The sequence below is a fragment of the Artemia sp. Qi Xiang Cuo genome, chromosome 1 (assembly GCF_049724085.1).
Source record: "Artemia sp. Qi Xiang Cuo chromosome 1, ASM4972408v1, whole genome shotgun sequence".
Lineage (NCBI taxonomy): Eukaryota > Metazoa > Arthropoda > Branchiopoda > Anostraca > Artemiidae > Artemia > Artemia sp. Qi Xiang Cuo.
In genome coordinates this window covers 90,543,478-90,559,829 of record NC_142794.1, presented here as the reverse complement: position 1 = coordinate 90,559,829, position 16,352 = coordinate 90,543,478, and positions in this window count along the sequence as shown.

Here is a 16,352-nt window from a genome sequence, read left to right as displayed (position 1 = left end):
AAAATTAATTTTACCCCCACCCCTATAGGCTATATACCAATTCAGGGTATATATTAGAAAATTAGGGGGGGGGGGGGTGTTGACAAATTGTATTTCTGATGTAAATGGGAGGTAAGTTTAAACTTTACCACCACCCCCTTAATGTGCAAAAATATACCCTGAATTGGTATATAGGAGTGAGGATAAAATTCATTTCTGACAAAAATGATTATTATATTTGGAAAGAGCATAAAAAAAGGCATCCAGTGGTATATTCACATTATTTGTAAGTCAATAATATGATTTGGTAAAAATTTACCATAAGTTGTTCAAGAGCAGGCCTATATTCCAAAAATACTTATTTATAGCAATTCAAACCAGTGGCAGATCCAGAGGGAGGCATGCACCCTCCCCCCCTAGTATAGTCTAAAGTAGTGTAATTTACTTAATAAACTCAAGTTTGCATTAATTAAACTTGCTCCTAATGCAAGTTTAGTGGAACAACCTATTTTGCCCCCCCCCTAAAAAAATCCCAGGTCCGCCCCTGATTCAAAACTCATTTATTAGGCAACTCAATTCAGACTATTTTCCTACTGTTTCAAGTTTTCAAATGCTGTTGACAAAAATAGTGCTGAATTTTGCAACTTGAAACTTTGCTGTCAACAGTTCAGGATATATTCCAATTTAGGGTATATATTTGCACATCAATGGGGGGGGGGTAAAGTTTAAGGTAAATTTGCAGTGGGCCATATAATTTAACTAGGATGACAGTGAAAACATCATTTGATGCTTTTTTTATGCTCTTTCATAATTCATATAAAATACCTTCAGGGCCCCTTTAAGGGCTCAAGATGCAGTTTGCAACAGAAGCAATTATTGTATTATGAAAGAGCATAAAAAAGGCACCAAATGATGTTTTCACTTTCATTGTAGCTAAATTATAGTGCCACCTGCAAATTTACTCATTTGCCTGACTAATGTGCTGTTAGAAATAAGTTACTTTTATAAGTTATATTTAATGTGAGATTTAGCAGATACCTAATCTGCTCCTTTAGGCTACCTAATAGAACACAATTTAATGTTGGGCACACTTGACTTGGGATCACATCTGGAATCAAAGTGCTTTCATAGCAGTCATATTTTTGACACAAAATAGAACATGAATAAGCTAAAATAAAAACTGACAAATTGAACAGCAATAAGCAGAATGATAAGACTGCTGATGAGAGCAAATCAAATGAGGCTTAGCAATAGTCTAGTTGCATTCATGTTATCTTACATAACATTAAATAAATTCTGTTGAAAGTCTTCAATCATAGGCAGTGCATTAGTGTTGGGTACTTATCTAAAATCCAGTAGTCATGCAATAAGTGAAGTTTCATTAATGCTAATAAAATAAAACAAAATAGGATAAAAATATAATAGTTTAGAAAAAAATTTGGGCTATATATTTGCACATTAGGGGGGGGGCGGGTAAAGCATACCATATATTAAATAGATAGCCTACCCTAGGTACCTTTTTTTGTCCCTTTAACCCTAAAAAACTAAAGTTTAAATCTTTGTCATGCAACACCTAATAAGTCAGTAGGAACCTGTTTTTTTTTTTCATTTAGCATCTTGGTCTTTCTTGATATTGTCTTTCTCATATGACTACTGGATTCTAGACATGTACATAGTGCTGCGTAAATGCAGTGTAATGTCTGCACAATGTAGCCTATTTTTTTGCCAAGGCCCTTTGTACAGAAGTAGTTGTAATGGAAACTTTGGAAGGAGCTCATTCAGTTGTTCAAAGTGCTCTCATAGCATTCAGTCATTGAAAGTGCTCTCATAGTTCAATTCTCTCCAATTTAATACAAGCAAGTGCTGTATTTTGCCCCTTAGACCTAATAACCAAATGGCTACCTATTCAATTTTAAATCCAAACACTAATTAGGGACCATCTAGTGAAAAGAAAAGAAGAAAGGGACCTTGGTGTGATCATTGATGAGAGGTTGAGGTTCCATAGCCAAAACAGCATGTTGTCTCCAAGGCAAACTCCATTCTTTGTCATTGAAAAGGACCATCAGTAGCCAAGAGGCAACAATATTCATAAAACTTTTTAGGGCTCTTGTTCGACCCCATCTTGATTTTGGCATGTGCCAGGCTGGTCCTTCTTACCAGCAAGATGTTAGGCTCATTGAAAATATCCAGAGGCAAGCAACAAAGTACATGAAAAGCCTAAAGTCAGCTTCATATGAGGAACAGCTCAAGCTACCTACCCTTGTCTACAGACACATGTGTAGTGATATGATGCTGACTTATAAACTACAAAAGGAAAACTTTACCATCTTCAAGGGTAACCACAGTATCAGCCATCATTTCACAATAGGACATGCAAAGAAGCTCCAGATCAAGAATCTGCCAAATGTATTTTTCAAGAAGCGTAATTAACCAGTGGAATGAATTGAAGGACTCTACTGTCAGCACTCCTTCCATCCAGTCTTTCAAACATCAACTTGACAAGAAGTGGGAGAAGAAACAGTGGAGCTTCGACCAGGTGTCATCAACTCAAGAGCACTACAAGTCCACAGGACCTTAAAGCTCTCAAATGGATTAAGGTAAGGTGATAGCAGTCATATTTTTGACATAAAAAATTGAACATGAATAAGCTAAAATAAAAACTGACAAATTGAACAGCAATAAGCAGAATGATAAGACTGCTAATGAAAGCAAATCAAATGAGGCTTAGCAATGGCCTTGTTGCATTCATGTTATCTAATGTAACATTAAATAAATTGGATTGAAAATCTTCAATCATAGGCAGTGCATTAGTGCAGCTCGACTGCAGTGCAATGTGGGCACAACAAATTTGTTTTTGCCAAAGCACTTTGTACAGAAGTAGTTGTTATGGAAACTTTGGAAGGAGCTCATTCAGTTAGAAATTGAAAGTTCTAGTACTCTTTTAAAGAGTCAAAAGTGATTGAACAGCATTCAGCCTCATTCCCACACCCATGAATGCCCCAAATAAATCTAATAAAAATTTTGAGGTAACTATTTTGTTCAGCATAGTTGAAAGATCCAGTAACTATATCTCTGGGAATGTCAACCATCTCCTCCTCCCAACAGCTTGGGACAAGGGCTATAAGTTGTGGTTATACCAATTATTTGTACATATTATTTTATATTGAGAAAGTGAGAATCCTTGACCTTTAGCATCAAACAAGACAAAGGATATTCAGGTAAACCATTCAGATATTATAGGGGAGTATTGAATTAATCAAACATGTTATGTGCATACAGGTTGTCAAAACTAAAGGATGAAACTTACAAATGACTGAGTGTAATAATTTGGAACTTTCAGGTAATAATGAGAGGGATGATCAACTTGACCAAAAAGGCAATATTTGAATGCTACTTCTACTACTTCTCTAGCAAGTAATACCAAGGTTGAAGATGTTGAAGTGAAAATTTGACAAAACATCGAGGGGAAAGTTGAATTAAATCAAAACATACTATGTGCCTACAGATTGTCAAATGGGCATATCAGTGACATCTTTGGGATGGCTTACTATATCAAGCTGATACTCCCAGGGCATCATAAGGGGATGTTCAAGCGACCAAAAGGCAACATATGCATACAACTACTGCTATTAAGAACTAAAAGGCTAAAAAAATTTTGAAAAAAATCCATTTCTAAAATTTTCATCAGATGCATTTGGGTAAAAGAGGGCGGGGATAGTTGCCCTCTGATCACTTTTGACTCTTAAAGAGGGCACTAGAACTTCCAGCTCTTGATTGAATTAGCCCCATCTAAAGTTTATACAACCACCTCTTCCATATGAAGTGTCTTAGGGGGAAAAATGGAATTTTTGTAGTACCTTCTTATCACATGGTATAAACCCTTTTTGTTCAGGCTAACTATTATGGCTGACTGTATTTTTCTTGCCTTTTCCTTTCTTGCCCTGATTTTCCTTTCTTACTTTTGTAGTTTTTATATTTTATATTTGTTACCGTTTTGTTTTGATGAAGGGTTACTTTTTATGTCCACTACACCCAACATTTACAAGATCACTTCTCTGTTGGGGGCACATTGCTTTGTTGCAAATTTTTATTATCAGTTCTGATCCTGGGTTGATTATTTTCTTTTGTCTAGATTCCTTTTAATAAGAGGGCTCATCACACACATCCCACCCCTCCCCCTCAAAACTTACCTATTGTCCCCAAAGAGTTTTGACTGTGTTCATGTTTTCTTTGTAGAGCTGACAGTCTTCAATTTTATTGAAGCTTAATTTAGCTCCCATTTTTGAATATTTTAATTTATGTACTCTAGCTAGACCCCGGCGCCGCGCCGGCGGATCGACCGAACGCCGCCGACGAGAGGCCCGGTCAACCACCGCCGAATTGTCGTAACGCCGCCGGCGCGCCGCAGGCACGCCGCCGCTGGCAGAGGCGGCAGCGTTCGGTCGACTTTAAATTATTTTTACGGCAATTCTTTATTGTGTCAACCGCAAAGTCGGAGCTTTTCCTTCTCGTGTGGTTTAGTATTTCGATTTTCCTGATTAGAAATCAAGCAGAGCTTGCACTATCCCTGAATTTTCGGGTATTTCTCTGAAAATCTATGCGTCACCCCGAAAAAAAATTTGGTTCCCCGAATCCCCAAAAATCACGGTGCCACCTCTAGTGATTTATCACCAGTGACTTTCCCTGCCAAATATTACTTTGTATACCATAATTCTTCACTGCTCTCTTGTTCATTAGTTTTCCGCTCTTTCCTTACTTTGCATCAAAACCAAACAGATGCAATATGCTATTGCCAATGTTCCAATATACACAGTATTTTATATGCTGACTAAAAAAGTATCGTCATTTTGAAATGAGTATAAATCCTTTCGAATGTAGTTACCCAATCGCTATTTCTTACATCATTCATAGTCAAAAATTTTATTTTCAAGTTGAATAGAATTATAGAACGCATTCACTACTATACAGCTTCAGCCTTTTGTTGGATTTTGAAATTGACAGCCGACAGATTGTTTTGTACAGCTGAATTGTAAGTTTGCAGATTTTTTATTGCTGTTTTTAGATAAGATTTTCTTAATGTTTAATACTAAATTATTGAACACCTGATAGAAAATATAATCTTCTTTCTGGAACATTTTTACCCCCCCCCCCCCTCCAAAAAAAACAGCCTTTGGTTGAGACAAAATTTAGCTATAGACTAAGCTATGTACAAGGTTGGGGAATTAAAGATTGAACCAGAAGTTAGCCCAAAAATATGATTAATAAATACATTTTAAATTATTGCCTATAGAGGAGGGGGATAGGGGGCTATCATTTTTAAATGATAATACCTCATTTTTTTTATTGAAAGCAGGGATGCCTAAAAGATAATTATTTTTTTCATTTAAAGTGGAGATAGAAGAAAATGATATCAAATTCCCTGGGAAACTATTGAAATATTTTGATAGACCCAGGGCCCTCCATTAGGACTTGTTCATTGTCTTGGGTATTTTGCGATTTCTCATAGGCTACTGGCCTTATTTGGCTTTTGTGTGTGCTCCCTTTTAATTCGATTCTTTGGATCTTATGGAATGCCATGGCGTATCTGTCACTCAGTTTTCCAATAATTTGATGTATAACTCAATAATTTCGACATTTTAGTTTTTGTCTTTATACCCCTTTACTCATACCCTCAATTTTTTTTTCAAGGAACACGAAGCTGTTTAACCTTATTTTGCGTGTTTTTTTTAACCAGATAGTGACCTTGTTAATTATTCAGTAAGTTATTTTTCTAATGAATGCTGAGACGGTATCCTATCAAGGTGGTATCCAGAGGGGTAGGGGGGTAGGGAGGTATTATAGAGGGGGGGGGGGTAGGTGACGAACTAGGATGAACATTTCCAACATCTTCCTGGAGCTACTTCAGTCTGCATATTATTTCATTTAATTACACTTAAAACGGATGAGCTCTTCATTTTTTTACCTAAGAAAATAGCTGGCACTACATTTTTCTTCATAGCGAATAAACTATTAAGTGTTTTTTGTTTCTTTGTAATTAAAGTGTTCTCATGTGAAGTGTTCATCATGTATTTGTCAATTTGATAAATTTACTCCTTTTAGATACAATTTATAATTTGACTGATATTAGGTATTTATCCGTGTATAATTTGGAATGAATCCCCAAATGGAAAAATGAATAATATCCAAAAGAGCAGCCAAAAGCGATAAAAAAAAAGCAGCCGTTCAGCCTCAGCCTACATGACATATATTCTATAAAGAAGCCAAAAAAAACTTTAAATGTATTTTTTTTAAATTGTAATTAAAAGCCAGTTTTTAATACAAGAAGGCTTCTTAGGAATCCAAAAGAGCAAAAAAAAAACAAACAAAAAACAAACAATCAATATCAAAGTCGCCGATTTCAACTGTTTTAAAGGTGACAAAAAAGATATAGGCAACGGGCATTATGAAAAAATTAAGCTTCTAAGTTCAAAGTTATATTTAAAGTTTTTACCCAGATAACTGACGAATTTTGCGATACGGTATTTTGAAGTTTTATATGCAGTAATGCTCGATGAAAAAAACTTCTAATTTTGATAATTATTAATGTTAGGAATAGATAGCTATTAGATACTTCAACTGCTCGTATTATGCTCGTATTATATATATATATATATATATATATATATATATATATATATATATATATATATATATATATATATATATATATATATATATATATATATATATATATATATACATTTATACACTCTATTTTGCACTGTCTTAGAAAAAAGTGTTCTAAGTTCTTCAGAGATCTTGATTTAAGTTTCGGAAAAGAGTGCAAAATTGGAGGAAATCAAGACTCATTTTAATGAGGAGTTTTTAGTTCCATTTGGCAATTGCCTTTTCATCTATGGATCCATTAAAGGCCATAAACTTATGGGTTGCGACCATGTTGGATTATAATTCTCCAGTTTAGGGTTTTAGAACGTGATAAATCAACTGGCTATCTCAGAAATTCCATTTGTTGATGTTTGTTCCTATTTGGGCAAAAAATTGCTTTTTTAGCAGAAAATTTCTCTTTTCTGTCACCGGGTGTCTTTCATTACGTAAAAAGTAAACTAGCGCTGCGAAAATTGTTTTAGTGGGCCTTTTCCAAACATTCTATGCTCACTGATACAATATAAAATCAGTTCGGGGAGAAAAATGATGAAAACAGGGCTACATAACAGTGCAGCCCCTCTTAAAGTGTGGTTTTCCTTCCTTTTCAAAACTATAAAGTTTGATTCAGTTTCAGGCCATTGAGGTTTTTATTGTTTGCTTTTCTCAATTCACTCAGGTTTTTTTTTTCAAAATTATTAATTTTTTTTGTATAAATTTCTGAAAAACTACTGCTCAGTCGTACTAGAATAATAAAACACTTTCAAGCGAGAAGCTATGGTGTTTCTTTTTTTTTACACTAAACGGGTTTTTTGGAACAGGTTTCTTATAGATAATTTTGTCAGAGGTTGGCTTTTTACTTGGTCGCAGTTATTGTTATAACCCTGAATATTCTGATTTTTTGAATTTTGACTGCTAGGCTACATCTAAGTCTTTTCTTTAGAAGATAAAAGCTATTGCTGCAGGCACGTTCTTATGCAATTGCTGATGACATTGTGTTGGTCTCTACAGATTGACCTCCCTAGCTCTCAGTAATGCCAATGGTACAAAATTTTGTATAAGAGGGGTGTACTGCAAGCAATGAAGTGGTCGCAAAATATGATACCGTTAACGGAAAAGAGAGTAATTTTTTTTTCTTTTGTTGGCTTCTAATTTCACACGGGAGAAGTAAAGAAGAGGAAGCACAGCTTTACTTACTTGACTTGATACTCCTGTCGACTTGGTGCCAGCGTCGAGAAAGCAGACACCATCCTTCTGCAGAACAACTGGTCTTGAGCAACCGCGGGTGCATGTTCAGGTCTTATTCCTGCCTTGCTAAGGAGCTGATGTAGACGATCGGACCATCGTGTTCTTGGATAATCGCGTGGTCGTTTTCACCCGGCGGTCATGGGGTTAAAATCGTAGACAATGCGACAGGGTATTTCTTCTGGCATTTAAACGAGATGGCTGCACCATTTCAGCCCAAAATTAGAAACTGGATGAAATAAGAAAGATACCTTGTGACACGGGGTACTGAACCAGGGTCCACTAACAACCTCTGTCTTTTACCAAAATTTATACCCATTTTTCAGACTTTGAAACTTTTACGTTATCGATTTTTCTATAACACAACCTGTAATGCACTAGTCATTTATTACAAACATTACGATTCTTTTTTGTAGGTACCAAAATTGAACTAAAAATTGAGCACAACAGAAGGTGGAATTTTACTCTGTGCTCTTTTTACTGGCTTAACTTATCTGCATGGAACTTATTTTCATGGAAACCAAACAGGTTTTTTAAATGTAGCATATTTGGCTTTCCTTTCTAGCTTACGAGAATACTTCAAAGGCGTAAACTAGTGACATTAAAAACCACTTTTCACTAAAAAATTATAGGTTTTTTTTTGTCTTTTTCTTTGATAACACTTTTACCAACAAGATATTGTTGGAATGGCACTGCAAGAACTGCTGTTTTAGGGCAAGGTTTAAATAATGTGGAAATGAGAGGTGGATATAAAAGAATACAAGGCTTGGGGAATATAAGGTTCCTGCTTTAATAGATGTATTAAGTTATTAGCAGTGTACTGATATAATTCCAAGTGACGAGGTTATTTTTGAGTGCAGTTTCTTGTTCAAAATTTTTGTTGTGGAACAATACGTGTATTTTAGTAGCTGTAACCGGGATAATAAGAATATTCTGACTCTCTTACATAATTGTACTCGGTAGGACGACGGTTTAAGGGACTAGACCAGTGGTTCCCAGCCTTAGTTTACTCTAGAGCACATTCTAAAATATCGGTAGGGTGGCGGGCACCCCCTATTTTAAATCGACCATCTCCTTCCATAATTTGTCATTTTCCTATTATTTTTTTTCTTATAGTCATAATGTATTAATAAATAATAAACAAAAATGTTTCAAAATAATAAAATTATTTGACATTTTTTTTCAAATTGCATACACACAAAGAAATGTATTTACAAAACGTAAACAAAGTAAAGAAAACACACAAATACAAAAAAAAATTAAATTAAAAAATATAATAAAGTCAATGTGATTTTTGGCATAGCATTTCATTGGCAAGAGCTTCCTAATTAGGAGCGTATGACGATAATCCAGTTAGCAGACAATCATAAAGATGCTCATCGGTGAGTCGAGATCTATATCTTTATTTTATTAAGTTCATGTTTGTAAACAATGATTCGCATAAATATGTCGAACCGAAAAATGATTCAGTTTTATATGCCGCTTTTTTCAACAATGAGAACTTTTCTCTATCCACTGCATTCCAAAAGTCCTCTGACATTAAAGATTTTAGCAAAATATCATTCTTAAGGTCCAAAATTTCTAACTAGTTCTTCTGTCTTATCTTGAACAAAATCTGAAGGTTTTTTTAACTCTTGAAGATGCTTAATAAATAATATCCCATTTAATTCATTGTCACCTAGCATTTTATTCATATGTGGGAAATGCACGAGAAAATTGAGCTGCAGATGTGATATCAAAAAATCCAATTTAGCTTTAAATGACTTTACAGAGCTTATCATTTCAGATATGCTTTTGTCTTTACCCTGCAACTCCAAATTTAAAGAATTCAATTTTTCCATGATGTCTGTGAGAAATCCCAAATCAATCAGCCAGCCAAAGTCAGCTAGTTCATCATAATTTTCCTTTCTGTCATTTATAAATGTTTTTATTCCTTCAATTAAACTCACAAATCTTGTAAGAACCTTTCCTTTACTGAGCCAACGTACGAATAAGATCATGTTCTTTATCTTCAGTATCTTCTAACAGGGCCTTGAAAAGTCCGTGTTGCAAAGGAGCTGCTCGAATAGAATTGATTATTTTTGTAACTATTTTCATGACGTGTTCAAGTGACAAAATTTTACAACACAGAGCTATCTGATGGATAATGCAATGGTAGGACATGAATTTTGAAAATGAATCATCCTTCATGCAGAGGGCAATACATCCTTTGTTTTTACCCATCATTGCTGGTGCCCCATCAGTGGTTATTGCAGACAGCTTGTGCAAAGGCATATTTATTGACTTGGCGTTATGTTTTGAATGTATTATAAATATCCTCACCCCTTGTCTGTACTTTCATAGGTAATATTTGTACCATAAATTTGTAATATATCCTTTTTTACTGTGAAGCTACTAAACACCATTCTCACCATAACTGCTAACTGTGCGTTGTCTGATATATCTGTTGGCTCGCCAAATTGTAGCGAAAACCAGTCACATATTTCCATGTCAGTTTTTAGCTGAGTTTGTATGTCTGTTGAAATCGCATGTATTCTTCTTGTGACTGTGTTATTTGACAACTGTAAGTCTTTTATTCCTGAGACAATCTTACGTTTGTTAGAAAATCCATCAGACAAACAAGTGGCACTAGTCAAAAATAGTTCCTTAAACAGCTCACCATCAAAGAAAGGTTTCTGCTTTTTTGTGAGCCTGTGAGATATTTTGAAAGAAGCAATAGTGGCCTTCTTAGAATTTTCCACGTGTCTAGTGAAAATAATCTGTTGTGCTGTTAGACTTGATTTTAGATTACAAACTTTTTTCTTTCTTACTTCAGATTTAAGACATTAAAAGGGCCATGATTTGTCTGAAAGTGTCGTTCAACGTTATGTTTTTTCGGCACTGCAATGCTACCAGGGCTTCCACTCTCGAATCTTAAAAATTCGGGGACAAGCCTTAAAAATTCGGGGAGTTTTCGGGGATAAGTCTTCAACATTCGGGGAATTTTCGGGGAAAAAACAAAATGGAATTTCTTTGCAAAGATTCGGTGCCAAAATTGGTTTTAGCTTCGGTTTCAGGCTCAAGTAGGGCTTGGATCCGCGTAGTAAATAAAGCCTTTTACAGGGTAGTTTTAGAGCCAGAGCACGGGATTGGAAATCGTAGCTGAAAATACATAGCTGAAAAAAAAAATAGTGAAGGCAAGTGAGCTGTAAATACCTGTAGCAGTTTTTCCTTAAGTCATTAATCTCAGTAATTCATTAATAATATTAAAAACAAATATTGTTTGCGGTTTCTAGATAGGTAAATTAAATAGACAAAATTCAACCTATAAGTATGGGGCAACATTAAAACTTAAAACAAACAAGAACTAAATTAAAGAAGTAAATTAGATTTAAATTAAAGAGGAATTTTGACGACAATTGACACCTTATTAGTTTTTCATGCTGATTCTAAGGTTTTAGGTGTTTACACCCCGGAAAACCCCCCCTGGAAAAAACCCGGAAAGTACCCCTCCCGCTCGCAAAAAATACTCTCCCGCTGAAAATACCCCCGCGGAAAGTATCCCCGCGGAAAATACCGTCCGCGGAAAGTACCCCCCCGGAAAATACCATCGGAAAATACCCCCCCCCCTGGCGGAAAAAAAACCCTCGACACATACATCTTTTTTCATTGTTTGTTTCAACTATGCTTTCCTTTCTTTTGGTTACCTCATAATTACTATATAGTCACCGATTAACCCCCACCCCTCCCACCAACCCTGCGGCCATCCATGTTCCAAATATATTACTTATTGCAGTCTCATTTTTGTATCAGCTCATCTAACATGATAGCTTTAGGCTACAAAGCATATAAAAGTTACTTATTCTTTTTTTCTTCACACTGACATTATTTGGCATTATTAACCAGCAGTTCGTGGTAAATAAGTCCGAAAATAATATAAAACTTGACAAGAAAACAATATGAGCCTAATACCAAATTTGTACTTAAGCTTTAGTGGAAATTTTCTTATGAATAAAATTTTTTGGGTCACTTCCATTTAAATCCCCTTTTCCCCGACCTTGTACATAGTCTATAGCTAAATTTCGCCTCATTAGGAAGGGGAGGGGGTGGTGCATTTTTATGGTAAGAATATGGTATTTAGGGACAGTTCTCCAGATAAAATAAATTATACCACAATTTCTTTAAATTGTTTTGTTTTTATCTCAGAATTAGCCTTGATACAGGATTACTAAAATTGTTCAAGTCTTAGAAGTTGTAAAGGTAGACCTAGCTATTTAAATAAGTTTACTTGGCTATCCCGAATTTGAGTAGAACATATTTTCAGTAAAATTTCCTTCGCCTAACCAACAGCTTTGGAAGATTGTAAAAAGATCCTAAAACTGCAGTTTGAAATATTACGCCCACTGAAAACATTACACGGGTGAAGGGACCAGGATAATAATTGTGAGGGAAGTTTTGACAAATACAATTCTCAGATAAAAAAGAATAGAACTTAAATTTTATACACCGAATGAAAGAACAAATTAAATGGTAAGAATTCCTGGCAAAAAGATCAATTCCTTCAGTATATTATGCCTTCAATCATTAAGTATTAAACCTTATTACAGTTTGTTCAAAACCAAAAATAGCAAAAGAAAACAAAATTTAAACTTATGATTTGGCTTTCAAAATAATTCTCCCTCTTTAGAAGTTGTATTTCAAAACCCAAAATCAAACTGAGCGTTCAACAACTTCAAGTAAAATTCCTGGCAAATTTTGTCATGATTGTCTTGACCACGAATTACATAAATGTAAGAATTTTATAGCATTTGGAATATTGCATTTGACATTGTTTAATCTAAATGCAAGAAAATGATACTTTTGTGAAAATATGAAGAACCGTCTTTACTTAAATTGTATCTGTCTGGTTTTTATGCATAGTAACACAGGAGACGAAAATTAACGAACAAGAGAGTAGTGAAAAATTATGGTATGTAAAGTAATGTTTGATAGGGATAGTCACTAGGGGTGACACACCGTGATTTGATGATCTTCGGGAAAATTTCAGAGATTCGGGGAACCAAGTTTTTTTTCGGGGACACACATAGATTTTCGGGGAGATCCCCGAAAATTCGGGGATAGTGGAAGGTCTGAATGCTACTACCACACAACAAACAAACGCATTTATTTTTCTATTTAACGAAACAATATGATTCCTCCCAGTCAGTGTTAAAATTATATTTCATTGTCTTTTAGTTGGTCGACTTATTTTAGGGCCAAAATAAATAATAAAAAAAAATTAATGATTGAACTACAATATAATATCAATGTTATAGCGCAAGTCTGTTCTGCATTATATGCATAAATATATTTCAACAAGAACTATAACTATCTCCTCAACAAAATAGTTTATTCAAGGTCATCGCTTATGAATACAATAAATAACGCACCTCGCTTTTAGCCTGTTATTTTTTTTTTTTATAGAAAACTCCTAACTCGTGTTTCGTCTGACGAACATGTCTCTTATCTAACTGTCGCGACGTGAACAGGGCAGCAAGGCAGCAATCACAATGACAACAACGCGGTTCCACTACCAGGCGGGGAATGCTTTTTGCGCATCACTCCATGTACACACGGAAAACCCGAAATGAGCCGATGATCGCTGAAGCGATCAGAGTTATGTGCCTTGTGATTTGGCGCCTTCGGCATTTATCGGATCAGTTCGTGACGTTTGTTCCATTCGTTCACTTCGGGTTTTCTGCGTGTACAAGGTGTGATGTGCAAATGGCATTAGCCGTTCCAGGCTAGCGTAAATAGTGCAGTCTGGCTCGCCGCTAGACAAGTTGGGACAAGTATCGAATATATTTAATAAACCTAGGCAGTCAAAAAAACTTAAAACTCTAACAAATGAATAAAAATAAATCATATTTTAAAATAATGTTTATGAAAAAAATTCTGTCTGTCGAATACGAATCGTTCCGTGGGCGGGCACATACGAATCGTTCCGTGGGCACCATGGCGCCCGCTGGCACAGGGTTAGGAACCTCTGGACTAGACACTTATTTTTCTGAAACTCAAGAATATAGCTCTCATATATGGATTGCGCATGAATGTGTGAGTATATGTCATATATGAAGTGGCTTACTTCCTTGTATACTGCAATGACTTTGTCTATATTAATTGGAATATATACAAATAGAGTGTGATTTAATATCATACTTAGCAGTTGGTCAGCAGTGCGTACATTTTGTCTCTGACTCCTTTGGTCACCCTTGCTCACGCTCCTTTTCTGACTGCCTTTGGTCAACAGCGGGTATGCTCCGTATCTCATCCCTTGGTTAAGATTACATATATGCCTTCTCTAATCCCCTTTAGTTGATACTGAGAGCTTTGTTTCTCCGACCTTCTTTTACAGTATCGTAGTAAGGCTCTCCACATTCAAAATAAAGTAAGTGCATATTTCCCAGTGGGTGTTGAATTTCCAACAAAGAAGGGATTTAAGGGTATCTGTTTATGGAAATATTCCCCAATATTTCCTGAAAAATTCACCTTATTACCCTTAGCCTTAGTATAGTAGTTGCATTAAAATTAGTAGCTGGAGTAGTAATACTAGTAGTAGTAGCATTAGTAGTTGTACCAGTATTCACACATTGCCTTTTGGTCAACTGATCATTCCTTTTATCATTCCCTGAAAGTTCCAACTTAGTTCCCTAAGCCATTCCTTTTATACGCCCTTTTGACAACCTGCATGCATATAGAGCGTTTTGATTTAGTTTAACTTTCCCATCAATATTCCCTGAAATTTCCCCCTTCACATCAATAGCTTGAGAAGTACTATTATCATACTAGGAATAGTAAAAGTAGTAGTAGTAGTATGCACATATTTACTTTTGGTTAGTTAATCATCCCCCGTTCTTGCCCTGGAAGTTACAGCTTAATACTCTAACCCGTTCATAAGATAATGCTGATTCGTCTTTTTGTTAATCATTATGCATATAGTGTAATTATGTTTCGTTCAGCTTCCCCAACAACGCATACTGAAATTTTAAATATATTATCCTCAGCCTTAGTAATAGTCCCAATAGAAGTAGTAGTTTTAGTAGCAGTAGTAGTAGTGGTGGTGGTATTAGCAGTAGAAGAAGTAGTAGTAGTAGCAGTATTAGTATTAGTAGCTGTAATAGTAGTATTATTAGTAATAGTAGTACTAGTAGAAGTAGTATGCAAATATTACGTTTTGGTCAATTGATCGCCCCCTTCATCATTTCCTGGAAGTTCCAACTTAATACCCTTAGCCATTCCTTAGATACGCCCTATTGAGAACCTGATTGTAATTAGTGTGTTTTGATTTAGTTCAACACTCCTCTCAACATTCTCGGAAAGCTTTACCTTAATGCCTCTGGGCTTTTTGAACACCACGAGTCAGACGTGCCTTTTTCGTATAACAAATACTACATGTAAACACTGAATAAATTACATAACTTACAGCCCTTTCCCAAAAGGTCTGTGGAGGGTTGACATCCTCAGAGGTATACTTATTGAACATTTCAACTATTCTGAACAAAATGGCCGTCCCAAAGTTTTGATTGGATATCTTCAGGGAAGAATGGACGTCGGAGGGGGGCTGGTTACCCTTCAATTACATTTGACTGTTAAAAAGCCCACTAGAACTTTCAGTTTCCAATTGAATGAGCTTCTTCCAAAGTTTCTACGACAAATTCTTCCATACGAAGCGTCTTGGTAAAAAAAATAATAATAATACATAGAGCAAACTTCGCTCTTTACTTAGGCAGCGCAATTGCGCTGCCAATTATTTTGAATTATCATGGTCACTGACATCAATTTGTGCCAAAGCTTTTATCATATGTTTCTAAGCTTGTGGTTTCAAATCTCAGATATGCGATAAATTTAGATAGAAAAGATTGAAATATCCAATCTGGGACTGAAATACCCAATCTAAGCCTTATTCCCTCTTTCAGAAACCTCATGTGAGTTGCCAACTTGTATGAAAATACCTGTTTTGACTTAATCTTTCGGGTTTTGTTTAGGGAATGATCCTAGTTTGTTAAATTATTTGAAAAAAACTACGTTTTCTAAAGAGTTAAAGAGGCTGAGTTACAAGGTCGAACCTTAAAACGTACAGGGATTAGGAGGCACAGTTGGGGCTGCCGCCCCAAACCCTCGCTTTCGCAGCCTTTAAATAAAAAAAAAGTTTTTTAAACTGAAAGTAAGGAGCGACATTAAATCTTAAAACGAACAGAAATTATTCCGTATATGAAAGAGGCTGTGCCCCTCCTCAACGCCTCGCTCTTTACGCTAAAGTTTTTATTGTTTAAAAAAAGAGTTGTGAGAAAGTCAAACTTTAGCGTAAAGAGCGAGGCGTTGAGGAGGGCACAGCCTCTTTCATATACGGAATAATTTCTGTTCGTTTTAAGATTTAATGTCGCTCCTTACTTTCAGTTTAAAAAACTTTTTTTTATTTAAAGGCTGCGAAAGCGGGGGTTGGGGGCGGCAGCCCCCAACTGTGCCTC